This window comes from Heterocephalus glaber, unplaced genomic scaffold (genome assembly GCF_053883595.1).
Source record: "Heterocephalus glaber isolate CG9 unplaced genomic scaffold, H.glaber_assembly_v1.0 deba00001577, whole genome shotgun sequence".
In the NCBI taxonomy this organism is placed as follows: Eukaryota; Metazoa; Chordata; class Mammalia; order Rodentia; family Bathyergidae; genus Heterocephalus; species Heterocephalus glaber.
Window position 1 is genome coordinate 22,708,344 of NW_028258358.1, and position 16,134 is coordinate 22,724,477.

Sequence of the window (16,134 nt, forward strand, 5' to 3'; positions counted from 1 at the left end):
CTATGTAGCCCACTCTGGCCTTAAACTCATGGCAATCCTCCTGCCTCAGTCTTCCAAGTGCTGGGATTATAAGCATGCATCCCTAAAGGAGGCATCTGAAAATGTACCTTATTCCCAGGACTAGAAAATCAAACCCATCACTAAGGATCAGAAAGAAGTGGGTACATTCATCATGGTGGATTGGTGTGTTTATGTATCATGTCTTTATTGTACTTACTGACTCCCCCATCCCCATATTCCGTTCCTATCTCCACAAAGTCTATCCCTGTTTCTTATTACCTTTCTTTTATTGTGCTCCAAAATTTGTTATCCTTTGGGTTTATCAAATGATAGAAAGCATGCAGCATCTAATTTGCTTTTATTAGCATTAGTCTCAAGGTGCATCTGTTTTCATATGAATGACTCAAATTTATCCTATAAATTTCTAGGTGCAGAAATTGAATTCAACATAAAGTGGTCTTATGTGACAATGTGAAAAATCCAGAATTTAACTGAGAATTGTTTATGCATATATTATGTGTATTTTCAATTTTAAGTTAAATTATGTAAATAACTAGCTCTCATAGTAAAAATGGAAATTCCTTCTTACATTTTTATTTTTGGATAAGTCATTTATAAAATCTAAAGAACAATTTTAATAGCTGAAGGCATATTTTCCTTTCATGCCTATATATAAGCATATATGTGTACATACAGTTTCTTTGGGAATACTTAATCCCTACAGAGTCTGCTTACTCAGCAATAAGTTATCATACACTCATGAATTTATAATCCAAATTGATATCTTTATATACAACAACTGGCACTTCCATAAATAATTTAGTTTTTCTAATCTTATAGATGTAGGCTTGTTTGTACACTATGGATTATAAATGCATTTCCTGGCACTATCTCTTGATGTTAAGCTTACTAATTTGGTTCCCAGAAAAGGATAAATTTTCATTATATTCTTAGCTTATTTATGAGACAATAGATTTGTGATAAATTATTGTCTCGTGAGTGCATCATTGTACTTAACAAATCTTTAAAACAATACAAATGTATATTTTATTAATTTGCAACTCATAAATGTTTGCCTTGTGTTTGTTTTTCCTCCTCTGGTATTTCATAAAATAGGAGATTCTTAGCAGGGTGTGTTCATACGATTTTATAACACTAGGACCCTGGGGGTCTGAGGAAGGAGGATCACAAGTTTAAACCCAGCTGAACAAATTAGAAACTTAGCGAGACCATCTCTCAAAAAAAAGAAAAAAATTAGAAAGATGAGAAAGACAGAGAGAGGGGCTGGGGATGTAGCTCCATGAAGTACCAAAAAGGGTGGTGGTGGTATTGAGCCCAAGAGAATACAGCTCAGCAATTTAGGCTTGTTCACTTGAGAAACAGTTTTCTGGTCTCTACTAACCTCATGTTGAATTTAGTTGAGTAGCTTGCAGTTATGGGGTTGGAGGTGATTGAGCCATATGTCTCTCAACAAGGGCCTTAACAAAGCATATTTTTACAGTGATACTCCCAAAATTTAGGCCCCGTTAAGATTCTTAATAATTCTCTCCTGAATTCCAGTGACTTTAAACACCCTTCCTGGTACAGCCCAAAGTTAGGAAGAAAGTGAAAGACAAAGTTACATAACAAAGAATGTGGGAGCAGGCACTAGAAAGGAATTCTACTGATGGAATTTGTGTACCAAAGCTTTCTAAGCTTTTAACTAAGATATAATAAAGGGTTGTGATTAAGATGGGATAACAGATAAGTATTGTGGAAAGTTATTACCATTATGATCAACACAGAATTAAGAGGATTTGGAATTTTATTTATTCTGAGGGATCAGGTTGACTAATAAGTTAAAAAAAAAAAAGAAAGATTGAGATTTCATTTATGGGCTGTAATAGTTGCAATGATCTTCCCAGAGTGTTAGAAACAGAGTTCTGCAAATTGGGCCATTCAAAAAAGAGAAATTTGTTTTCCCAGAATTTTGAAGGCTAGAAGTTCAGATTCAAAGGTCTGGCAGAACCATGCTCTCTGGAAAACGTAGGACCAAGCATTTCCTTGACCCTTGCAGCTTCTGGATTTTTCTAGCCATCCTTTAGATTCCTTGGTTTGCAGAAAGCCATTGAGAACTCTCTCTGCCTCATTTTTCACAGGGCTGTCTTTACCCCATGTATCTTACTCTCCTCACAGAGGCTGCTATGTCTGGGTCTCAATTTCTCTCTTCTCCTAAGGGCTCTAGCCGTGTTAATTGTGTTAATTAAGTGTGAGCCTAACTCCAGCCTGAACTCATCTTAACTAATTCTTCAATCTCAAACCTATTTTCAAATAAATTCATATCCTGAAGTCCTGAGGGTTAAGAGTTTTGGATATCTTAGGCAGGTCTGGGGGGCATACAGTTCAACCAAAACAGGAGTGTCCTTAATAAAAACAACTTGTGGATAGGAAAACAAGTTTGATTCAGAGCTGTCTGAACTTAACCTGTCAGAATAGTATCTATGGTTTTGAAAAACTGAATATACTTAGAAATGTAAAACTAGTATAGGGACAAGTTTGGAGCCACAGAGAGAAATATAACATCTTCTAAGGCAAAGCTTTTTCATGGGAATCTGGGTAATAAATCTAAAGACCAATGGAAGACAATAAGTACACCAATCCATAGAACTTTTTGAAGAAGAAAATGGTAGAAGGGTAGGAATAAATACACAGTTTATGCCACCATAGGATTAGAGAAAAAAAGTACCTGAATTGACTCAGTAGAAGTAGAGATTTTCCAGGATAGATTTGCTAGCAGTTAAGCCAAGTAAAATCATAGTAATTATTGTTAATCTTTAAAAGAAATCTAAAATTATATTGTTTTTAATATTTTCAAATTAAAGAATTTTCCACTTATGAACTTTAGAATGATGCCACAGCATTTAATATCATTTGACTAAGGAGAATTTCAACCAAAAACTTTATGAAAAACATTTATCTGATTTTCTATTAAGAATCATGAAGGGATGGGGCTAAAGAAGCCAGGCTTAGTTTATTTTAATTATTGAATTTTAATTTACAGAACATATGGCAGATTTTGAAAATTAAATATTCCCTTGAAATGCCTAATTTTAATGAAGTACCCACTGAAACTCGAATTGAAAATAAGATGTATGGGGAAACATGTTTCATCATAGTTTAAGGAAAAGAAAATTTTTTGGAAGATGATAACTCTTTTCTCAATATTTCCTATTTATTCTTCATTACTGGGAGGCACATTACACAAAGGAAATAGGGACAATATATCTGAATCCAGCCTATATAATTTAACTAAATCCTAGAAATACCTTAAAAAATAAGCAACTCATTTAAGCCAAGCCAAAATGAAAAACAAATATCAAAAGCTCAAATGCTCAATTTGAACAGTATTATTTTTTGCAAACTGCCTTGTAAAATACGTTTCTTGAAAATATTAATAACTACTTGGATTTTTATGTTATTTCTAAACAATTCTATCTGGAATACCCTTTTGGCACTGAAACTATGGCATTAAAGGTATTAAAATGAGTAATGATGCTGGTATTATTAAAAAAACCTAAAAAAGTAATTTTCTGGTATTTAGTGGGAAAATATGAGATTAACAGGCAGCAGAAATAATGAGTTGCCTAATTTAGTCCAAGTTAATTTCTTGCTTTGAAGAATTGAAATGCTAAAAATCTGCTTTCACTATTGATATAAAGGCTGGCTGACATGATGTAAAGTGCCCGATTTATAAGCTTAACAACTGTTATCTTTAACCTTTCGACTGAAAAGTAGCATGTTTGCCATTTTTATAACAAATACAACAAAATTATAGAATCATAGATAATTTACTTTTGTATATGGTTAATTATAAGTGTAAGTAAATCTCCATAATCATTTATGTAAGAAATATTATTATCTCCCAAGATTTTATTAATTTTCCCACTTTTTGTTTGTACTGGGGATCGAACTCAGGACCTTGCACTTGTGAGACAGTGGTGCCACTGAGCTAAATCCCCAGCCCCCTCCCAAGGTATTATTAAGAATGCTTATGATCAATATGCCTTTGTAACTGGATATTTCTTGACAAATATGGTTTTATGTTTTCTTTTCTCTCCTGTGTTTTGATATTCTTAGGTGTGTCTTTGAATTTGCATCAGTGGTTACATCTATATCATCTAAGTAATTGTATGTTTTATTGCCATTTAAATTAAGAGCTTACTAAGAGTCTCTTGGTTGTTAAAGCCTGCATGTGAAAAGTGAGACAAGAGGAGCAAAAATCCCTAGGTCCCAAGGAATTAAAATGCTGGGTAAAAAGGAAGCTGTGTTTGCACTTGTACTAATTTCCTTTCTGCTAGAGGGTTTTCTGGGGTTTTTACTGCTGGAAAAAAGCCCAGGTCACTCCTGGCAGATGCCCCATGACTGGGGCAGCAGCTGGTTCTTATGCTTATATGTTGATTATCCTCCAGATGGAATGAAAAGATGAAGTAATTATGAATTATTACAGAAAATTAGGTTTTAGATTTTGACAACATGAAGAAAACAAACTCAAAATTGTGATATTTCTTAATTGAAATGATTAAGGGTTTATCATTCATTTAATATCAATAATGAATATATTTTAAAATAAACACCCACATCCTGTCACTACATACTTTAAAAAATATGTATTAAATATTATAAAGTAAGTCGAGCATCTTGTCCTTGTGAAGATATGAGCGATGCCTATTGAGAGTCTTCCCTTCCTTGAAAGTCCTCAGACTTTCTTTGTGTTTGGACACAAAAGTTTATTGCCTTAAAGGTTCATCAGAAAGAAAGACATTGCCTCAAATTCTCTCACTAAAGAACTACTTGCTGTGAATCTTGATGATAGCACACCTGCATGGTATTTTCTCAACAAATACTTAAACATATTATCATTAAATAGAAGTAGTAAACTTGCAAATTCATGTTAGCTTTGTAAGTTCTGAATAACATCATTATTGTCAACATTTCACTCAACCATGCATTGATTCAATAAGTTTGGGAATATTTGATACTTACTTAACACTAGAGGAAATATTTTCTAGAGCAAAAGTCAATGAAACACTGAAAGAAATTGCCTATTTTGGGAAACATAGAAATCTGATACAATGGGCTAGTAATCACTAAACAGCACAGGAGCAAAGCTGTGTAGGGTGATGAGTACTGTTTCCCCCATTTAGTAAAAGTGTCTCAGTGACCAGAATATTTCAGATGACTGAGTAAGGATTTCCAAGATGAAGGCAAATTCCAGTGTGCTGTAGAGAGGAGGAAAATTTAGGGTCTTTCCCTGGTTTTATTTGAATGAATTACACTTTCATTCAAGTATTACCTGACCTCTATAGATGTCAAAACATCTATGCCCCAAAATATTTTAAATAAATATTACTGTATTGTGAAAATGCAAATTAGAAATAATCACCTATTAAGTGGTATAATACGGTAAAATAGATTAGGGGCAGTAAACATAGATATAAATAAGACATAATATTTTTCTTTGAGAAGCTCAGTGTCTGACAGAAAAATCCATATAAATGCTAGCCTTAGCAATGATGATAAAAATACATACATTAAAATTATGCATGTACGGGCCAGGGATTTAGCTCAGTGGTTCTGCCGCCTGCCTTGCAAGTGCAAGGACCCAAGTTCGATCCCCGGTACCAAAAAAAAAAAAAAAAAATTATGCACGTACTATATGCACATACATTATGTCAGTCAGCTTTCTATTACTGTTGCAAATGCCAGAAGTAAATCAACAACCAAAAAGGAAAGGTTTGATTTTGACCCACAGTTTTGGAGGTTTTAGGCAATATTCTATAGTCTCTGTTGATTTCAGCAGTGTCACAAGACAAGCTGTGGACTATATCTTTAGCACACTGCTTTGGAGGGACATTTAAAATCCAGACTAAGGTGTATACATATATATATATATATATATATATATATATATATATATATATTTATGTTACATACATACTTATGTTTCATAGAATGTATGGATTTAGATGCATATGTATCATGAAAATTATGGTGGCATTGTCTCAGATATTCTAACTGCATAACTAATTGTTCAGTCTTGATTGTGGTACACAACCACTAATAATTTCTCAATAATTATTCAGAAAATATCACTGAGTAGAAGCAGCAATCTTACAAATGCACTTCAGCTCGTTGTGTTCAATTGTCTATGATTAGGGCATTCTTACATTATTGACCAGATCCCAAAAGCACATAATATAACAGGAACAAGTAAAATTAGCCTTCTAAGGTTCTATTTTCATATTAGAATAGATAATTAAGTCTCTCCAGTAAGATGGAGATTATTTATTCAAACTAGAATGGATTTCCTGGTTGAAGAAATAATATTTAGTTAGAAAATTTGGATTTGGATTATTGCTCTTGTCTTGGAAACTTGGTCTCCAGTGTAGCAACATGGGAAAGGTGGTGAAACTTTTAAGAGGTGGAGCCCGGGGGATGTAGTTAGGTTAATGCGAGCAACGCCCTAGGAAAGGATTAATGCTGGTCTCACAAAGATCCTGTGAAAGAGTGTGTTGCTGTACAAAGGTAGGACTGGCCCTTTCTGGTGTCTGGTTTCCTTTCTCACCATATGAGCTCTCCCACACTCACTCCTGCTACCGAGATACCTTTTGATATGAGACCTTTACCAGAGCCTAAACCATGGAACTTTCAGTCTTGGACTATACTTATAAGCACTCCGTTTGTGGTATTTTGTTATAGAAACAGAAAATGGATTAATATTCAGAATAATCAATATTTATTTTTAATGCTCATATAACATCCTACTGAACATTTATAAAACTAGAACAGATTACAAAGACAGTGAGTTTGTATATGTTGAATAACTAGTTGGATATCAGTAAAAATTAATCTGCTTCTTATGTGAAAGAGATAAAATGTAAAAACTGAACATTATTGTAGAAATTTTATGACCTATATTTTATCATTTTAAATATAATTTTAAAGCCTTTTTTCTATTTTTATCAGAAATACACCTCTGGAGGACAGTCATAAAATAACAATAAGAACTATGTATCTTTTTTATTTTAAGAGCTTTAAATAAAAACAAGTTAAGGAAACTATTGGGATATTGAATTACCTTCTGCAAGATTTCACAAAGATAGAATTCAGGAATGTAACTATATTACTGAGATTTTTATTAAAACACTGCTGAAAATTATAATCAATATTTTCTTTTAAAGAATTATATTTTGTAAAGTTGTACAAGTATTTTGTAGGTTTATTAGAAGATATAATTTTCATTCCAGATATATTATTTTCTCTAAACTTTGAAATTTTGCAAATCTTTGCTTTTCAAAGGCAAAGACACTTATTTTACACACTTTTACCCTTTGATACTACAGTGCAGATGAAAGACTGTCATTAAGTAAATACATAGTTCTGGTTAATTTAGGAAAAATCTGTGTGATTTATCTGTAGTATTGGTATTCATTTTTAGAAAATATTTTAATCTATACCTTGGAAGTTTCTATTCTAGTGTGAAGCACTGTTTGCTTTCCTTAGTTATATGATTATGTTATACATATTTTAAACCATAACCCCTAAGTATTGACTTATTGGTTATTGAAAATTACATGGAATCATAAAACTTTGTTAAGTATTAACACAAACTTAGACACCATTGGTTCAAGATCTGGTATCTTTAAGTCATTACTACATAAAAGACAATAACATAGACCATTGTAAAAAAGCTTTACAAGGGTATTTTATTAATGACCTGTTACTACAGTATATTCCTCTTAGGTAATTGAAGCAGTTCTTGGAGGAGGGTTTTTGTTTTTTTATTTGTTTGTTTTTCTTTTCCTCTTGCACTGCTGCAGGTGAGGCACTCTGGATAGTCAAAATAGTTTTTTGAAGTATCTTCAACTCATGTCATATTTGGAGTAAAACCCATGGATACATATATCCTGAGTGCTCTAAGATATAGATCATATTCCTAGTCATAGCTTACCAAATTTTCACCTGGCTTCAATTTTCCCTCTGCTGCTTTGATCTCTTGCTTTTAAAAGAGCGAAACCATGAACTTTCCCTGCCCTTTGCTCTTTCTACTCTTTCTATGTTATTGCCTGAGTCTAGGCCTTCAACATTCTCTTTCCTTTTCTTTATTTATCATCCTTCACAGTTTGTCACATCATCTCTTTTTACTGACCTCTGCCCCAGCTCATCTGATCCTACCTTAAATGTGCTGTTTCTGTGGAAGTCTCACAGACCCTTGTATTTTATACTTATTTCCCTCTTTCCTGAAAGAGGGGCATCACAGAGGAGAAACAGCTCATGGGTTGGCAGGCAGGAAGCAGCAAGTAGTGAGCCTTCCTTTCCTTTTTAATTCCATTCAGGCTAAAAACCCACTAGTTGCTATCACCCACCCCTAAGGTGGGTCTTATCTTACCTATTACTCAGCTAAACCAATCAGTGGACTAGTCCAGCTATCATCTCCATCATTGAGCCACTTCCCTAAAACCCAGCATGAAATCTTGGAGGAACATGTAAATAAAAGCTATAACAACTGTGGACTTAGGATTTTAAAACAATTGAATCTCTATTCTAAACAAGGATGCCAATATGAAATATAAGCATAGGTCATATAAAGAATGTACAGGGTTTTTTTAGTATTTTTTAAACAAATTCCCATATATTTTTCAAAACAGTTGATGAGGGAAACAATCTTAGATCAAAGTATTTCAGAGAAAAAAAAACATTTTAGTGATTGAACAGATTAGATCACACTCCATATATTAAGGAATAAAACCATAAAATGTTACAGAATTAGGATGGGAATTATAGTTTCTTTTCTCTAATTAGCTGATGATCAGACTGTATCAATATTTAATTGTTTTGAGCCTATTCATTTTTATTATGACATCCTGAAAAATTTTCACGTGTTCCAATGAAGTACATCATACAATGAAGTGAAAAACATTTTAAAATGAAGAAATAGGGAGTGAAAAAAAAAATAAGGACAGAAAAATATGAAAAGAGAGTTGTGTTAAAATGGTGGTAAACCAAAACCTGCGAACACAAAACAAATGCCATTACCTGAGGTAGGTAGAATATTTAGTTTTCAGATCTTTCATGCAGAGAGTAAATTTTCATTCATATTCAAAGTTATAAGTATCTACTTAATAGACATAGGAATTTCTCAATAACATCTTTTTTCTAAGTGGTTTCTGATGTATCTGGCACTCCATAATACAGAGGAGAATATGCTGCTCAGCATCCTTGAAATAAAGACATTATCAGGTTTCCAGAGTACCTTGCCCTATAGTCTCTCAAAATAGACTGATGGCATGATGCCAGATATTGCTAAGTGCACACCTGCAAAAGGTTTAAATAACCATCTCTACTCTCTGCAGCTAGGGCTTAAAGCAAAAATAAAATTAAGAATTGATCGGAGATGAGAAGACTATGCATCTTTTAGGATTCTTTTTTATCCATAACTTTATTATCATTGACTAAACACATACATATACAAAATTTAAAATTATTCAAAGAAAAGCAATACAAGGGGAAATTATAATAATATTCAAATATAATAGAACTCAGCCAAAGCAAAGCTGAAAAGTACTTAAACATTTTTCCATATAATTAAAAAAAAATCTCAAACATTAACAAGGCATCAAAGGATGTTATTTGTTTTAAAAAGACTTTCAAAAGTAGTATTGAACAAATAGTGGCCTGGAAAAAAAATTCTAAATAGATAGTAGACTACACATAAGCCAAAATTTTTAAATTTAAATTTCAATACAGTCATGGAAATATAATCTGAGAAATATGTTATTAGGCAATTTCATCCATGTGTATTGCAAAGTACCACACAGAGTGCCAATTTCTAAGTGCAAACTGAGAAGTTATATGTCAATCATCTGTGATGGCCCCTTGACAGTATCCAAATATGCAGTTAAACATGAGATACATGAGGCTTCCACTGGCATAGCAGCACACTGTTTTACAGTAAACTCTTTTATATAAGTAGGATTATGCTCTAAAGGATGAAACGCACAGCATGTTATGATAAAGTACCTAAAACAGTAACAGTCATTTATCACACTATTGAGTACTGTGTACTGCACATAATTGTATGTGCTCCTTCTGGAAACACACCCTTCTCTCCTTTGATCTCAGTGACTCTTCCTTCCCAACCCACTGATGAGCTTCAGCCTAGTCTCTACCTACATCTCTTCCTATAAATTTAAGCACAATCTATATATGGATTCTTTCCAGATTCCAGCCTGTAACTCTCATCTCTCCCCTTCCCCTCCTGCCACCCCCACGCCTTTGAACTTTTTCTTCCTATTTCAAATTATGAATTATTCATTTTAATCATTTAAATCCTTAATTACACTTTCAGTTTCTCACATTAGAGAAACTGTTCAAACATGGATGGAAAAATCCTCAACAAGACACTGGCAAACAGAATACAGAGGGTCACTGAGAAGTTCATATACCCTGACCAAGTCAGTTTATCCCAGGGATGCAAGGATGGTTCAACATTTGTAAATCAATAAATGTAATGCACTATATTAACAGAATCAAGGACAAAAACCATATGATCATCTCAATAGATGCAGAAAGGCATTTGATAAAATCCAACACCCATTCATGATAAAAACCCTACAGAAAATTGGAATAGAAGGTCTTTATCTCAACTTGATTAAGGCTATCTATGAAAAACCAGCAGCCAACATCATACTAAATGGTCAAAAACTGAAAACTTTCACGCTAAAATCAGGAACGAGACAAGGATGCCCACTATCACCACTCCTATTCAATACTGTTCTGGAAACATTAGCCACAGCAATTAGAAAAGAGAAGGAAATAAAAGGAATAAAGATAGAAAGGAAGAAGTGAAACTGTCGTTATTTGCTGATGTTATGATACTTTACATAGAAGACCCAAAACACTCTGCCAAAAGACTTCTAGACTTAATTAACAGATTCAGTAGAGTCGCTGGACATAAGGTCAACACTCAAAAAACAATAGCTTTTTTATATACAAATAATAGACTCACTGAGAGAGAAATTAGGGAAACAATTCCTTTTACAATAGCATCCAAAAAGATGAAATATCTAGGAATCAACCTCACAAAGGAAGCAAAAGACCTCTACACTGAAAATTACAGTACTCTGAAATAGGAATCTTCAATGAATACCAACTTTTACAATAAAGATCTGGGAAAAAGCTGGATGGATTAGAGTAAAAGATCTATTTTGAATTTACTTAAACTGAGGAAACTGTCAGTTTTGAAGGAGAAAAGTTTTTTGGAGTAGAGAATGAGGAGGGGGTAATAGCATTAAGTATCACTAATAATGCTAAGCAATTCTCCAAATTGTAAACTAGCACCTGATGAATATAAAAATATTTAAATTGCTAGAATTTTTGCCTCAATTTTCACACATCTTTACAAATTAGTCTCCAAATCCTTTAATTTTTTGGTACCTTTATTTCAGGTTCTGTATATTTCTCTACCTTTTAATAATTGAAGGTTTTTTTTTAATTTAAAGAAAGGTTTTTCATATCTAAATCACATACCTTGTTTTAGTTTCTTTTTATAGCTGATATAATTTCTAATCTTTTCAAGTTCATCGATTTAAATTGATCTTTGCTAAACAGAGAAGGGACCTTACTCGTTTATGTATAGTGTTTTTATTCTTTTCACAATATGTATTAATTATGTAACTTGGTTTTAACAGATCTTTCAATGCTCATCTAATTTACATAAGGTTATCACTTTTTCTTCCATATTTACCTTATCATACTTACAAATTAGTAACTTTAGAATGATATTATTTGATAATTATCTTAAAATTACTTAGCTTTTTTCTCCCAAGGGAAAAGAATTTCTTCAATTGAGTTTTGTTTGTATTTCTGAATGCTTTTTTAAAATAATTTTATTCAATATTTAAAATTTTTCTTAAACTTTTAATAGAATCAGTGTCGTATTCCATACCTGCTTTTTGTGGGTTTAGATATAAAAATGTTAATAAAGACCAAAATGGCAAAATTAAACACTACACCAAGTACCCACCCCGACTAAATATTAAAAAATGAATAAGATTGTGCAAATCAATCTTAATTTCACATTGACCTGGTTAATAGACTCACGAAGATATTAGATCACAGTGGCAGCATATTTATTAGTATTTTCATAACTGAATATGCCGACAGGAGTTGAGGCCCTGGCGGCCTAACTTTGAAGAACAAATCTGTTACTGGCACTTTTCCCCCGCTCTGCTTCCCAGGTAGCAGGGAATGAGCAGCTCTGCTTCACCATGCTCTTTGCCTTGACCTCTCTGCCTTGGAACCAGCCACCTACGACTGACACCTTTGAAACTGTGACGCAAAGTACGCCCCCCCCCTTAAATTGTGGATGTCGTGTATTGTGTCCTAGCAACAGAAAAGCTGACCAGTAAAAAGATGCATGATTCCTGCTATTTAATTTAGGGAGGATTTTACGTTTTAATGCACAAGAAAGTTAATTTTTACTGGATTTAAAAACATGAGGTAACATAGTTCTTCAATTTTATAGAACTACTACTTATTATATAGAGGGAAATTGATTTTATTCTTTAATTGTGAAATTTCAAATATTTGCCATAAATATCTAGGTAGATGTCTAGTCACAATCCTAATTCAGGCCCCTTTCAGTGATGGTGAACCTTTTAGAGATTTCAATAATACAAACAGCAGTACCTCTGTGTGGCGTGCGTACTGTAGGTTCACCACCACTAAACCATTCATTTTTATCTCTAAGAATTTAGTTTTTAATTTTCTTTGACCTTTTCTTTAAAATGTTCAAACTCCTACTTCTGCATTGGAAATGGTGACACACACTAAATATATGTATTCACAATTTATAATTTTGAAAACAAAATAGTGTATCTGTCAGAATTGAGCCTTCAGGGGCCGGGGATTTAGCTCAGTGGTTTCACCGCCTCCTGAGGAAGCGCAAGGACCCGAGTTTGATCCCCAGTACCGAAAAAAGAAAAAAGAAAAGAAAAAGAATTGAGCCTTTCATTTGTTTTATAAAATTCGGTTATTCTGGCCTCGCCCCGCCCGCCGGGCCCGGCCGCCCCGCCCTCCCTCCCTAGGGAGCGGGGGGAGAGGGGTGGGGCGGGAGCCGGGAGCGGGGGCGCGGCCGCCGGACTCCATTAGGCGCGGGGCGGCTGAGGAGCCGGGTACAGACGCTGTCGCCGCCGCCACCGCTAGAGGCCCGGGCCGGGAGCACGAGGAGCGCGCGGAAGGAGTCATGGCTCTGGACGGGATAAGGATGCCAGATGGCTGCTATGAGGACGGGACGTGGGAACTGAGCGTCCTTGTGACGGACCTGAACCGCGATGTCACCTGTCATCCTGCTAGTGACCGGGGAGGTGCACATCGGCGGGGTGATGCTCAAGTTGTTGGAAAAGCTCAGCTCGACGTAAAAAAGGATTGGTCCGATCATGCTCTGTGGTAGGAAAAAAAGAGAACTTGGCTGCTTAAGACGCATTGGACCCTAGATAAGTACGGGATTCAGGGAGATGCCAAGCTTCAGTTCACCCCCCAGCATAAACTGCTCTGCCTGCAACTTCCCAACATGAAGTATGTGAAAGTGAATTTCTGGGATAGAGTCTTCAAAGCGGTTTCTGACATCTGTAAGACTTTCAATATTAGACACCCTGAAGAACTTTCTCTCTTAAAAAAACCCAGAGATCCAACAAAGGAAAAAAAGAAAAAGTTAGATGACCAGTCTGAAGATGAAGCGCTTGAATTAGAAGGGCTTCTTATCACTCCTGGATCAGGAAGTATATATTCCAGCCCAGGACTGTATAATAAAACAATGACCCCCACTTACTATGCTCATGATGGAAGCCCTTTGTCACCAACTTCTGACTGGTTTGGTGACAGTGCTCTGTCAGAAGGCAATCCTGGTATCCTTGCTGTCAGCCAATCACGTCACCAGAAATCCTGGCAAAAATGCTCAAGCCTCAAGCTCTTCTTGATAAAGCAAAAATCAACCAAGGATGGCTCGATTCCTCAAGATCTCTTATGGAACAATATGTGAAAGAAAATGAGGCCTTGCTGCTCCGATTCAAAGTATTACAGCTTTTTTTGAATCCAAAGTACGACGCGGTCAGGATCAATCAGCTCTATGAGCAGGCCAGGTGGGCCATCGTCCTGGAAGAGATTGAGTGCACAGAAGAAGAAACAATGATGTTTGCAGCCTTGCAGTATCATATCAATAAGCTGTCCATCATGACGTCAGAGAATCACCTGAACAAGAGTCACAAAGATGTTGATGAAGTTGATGGTGCCCTTTCAGACCTGGAGATTACTTTGGAAGGGGGTAAAACGTCAACAATTTTGGGTGACATTACGTCCATTCCTGAACTTGCTGACTATATTAAAGTTTTCAAGCCCAAAGAGCTGACTTTAAAAGGCTACAAGCAGTATTGGTGCACTTTCAAAGATACGTCTATTTCCTGCTATAAAAGCAAAGAAGAGTCCAGTGGCACCCCTGCTCATCAGACGAACCTGTGAGGATGTGAAGTCACCCCAGATGTAAACATTTCAGGCCAAAAATTTAACATTAAGCTCCTGATTCCAGTTGCAGAGGGCATGAATGAAATCTGGCTTCGTTATGACAATGAAAAACAGTATGCACACTGGATGGCAACCTGCAGATTAGCCTCCAAGGGCAAGACCATGGCAGACAGTTCTTACAACTTAGAAGTTCAGAATATCCTCTCCTTTCTGAAGATACAGCATTTAAACCCAGATCCTCAGTTAATACCAGAACAGATAACAACAGATATAAATCCTGAGTGTTTGGTTTCTCCTCGGTACCTAAAAAAGTACAAGAACAACCAGATAACAGCACGGATCCTGGAAGCCCATCAGAAAGTGGCTCAGATGAGCCTGATTGAAGCCAAAATGAGATTCATTCAAGCTTGGCAGTCACTGCCCGAGTTTGGCATCACGCACTTCATCGCGAGGTTCCAACGGGACAAAAAAGAAGACCTTATTGGAATTGCATATAACAGATTAATTCGAATGGATGCCAACACGGGAGATGCCATCAAAACATGGAGATTCAGCAACATGAAGCAGTGGAATGTCAACTGGGAGATCAAAATGGTCACAGTAGAGTTTGCTGATGAAGTCCGATTATCCTTCATTTGTACCGGAGTGAACTGCAGAGTGGTTCCTGATTTCATCGGTTCCTCTCAACATGTGCAAAAGACCAAAACAAGAGTTTAGATGAAGAGATATTCTACAAACTTACCAGTGGTTGGGTGTGATTAGAAATACTGTGTAATGAAACCCCACAGCCGTAACAATATTTAACTTTAAAGCTGTTGTTATATGCTGCTTAATAAAGTAAGCTTGAAATTATCATTTTATCATGAAAACCTTCTTTGCCTTACCAGACTGGTTACTGTGTGCATTAACCTGCACCATTCTTAATCTGGTATCGTAATATGCCATGTGGACTCTGGAAGATGGCACACATTCCTTGGGGCTGTGAATTGAAAACTGAAACAGTGAGCAGATCAGGAAAAGAGCATCGCTGATGCACGCTAGCCAAACTAAGAAACAAGCCATCGACTAAAGGTATCCAGGGCTTAACCTGTATGAAGTCTACTTATCATATTTAATGCATGCGTTTCAATGTGTGTTCAATTTGATGTCATGTTTTAAATATCCTACTTCTGGTAGCCATTTAATCCCTCCCCCCATAAAATCAGGCCTGCAAAAGATGCCTGATATTTAATAATGTCATTGTTTGAAGAAAAATGCTGTTAGTCTGTTATGCTTGTTTTTGGTCCTTGAATAAGCATGTGTGTATATTGTCTTGTTTTTATTTTTACACCATAATGTATTGCAACACTTTTAGTATTCACCAGCATATTCACTGTCTGCCTTAAATATGCAACTTATGCATTACAATATGAAGTAAAGGTCTATGAAGTATGCATTTTGTGTAACTAATGTGCAAACACAAATTTTATAAAATTGTGCAGTTTTTTAAAACTATTCACAACTAAAAAATGGCTTAAATGTAGCATCCTTGCCTTAATTAAATGCTTTTAAGAGATATAATTAATATGCAGTTTT

General features: G+C 35.2%; 1 pseudogene; it reads left to right on the forward strand.

The window, feature by feature from the left end:
- Positions 1–13,245: 13,245 nt before the first annotated feature.
- Positions 13,246–15,762, forward strand: LOC101699140 (fermitin family homolog 2 pseudogene; annotated as a pseudogene).
- Positions 15,763–16,134: the final 372 nt, after the last annotated feature.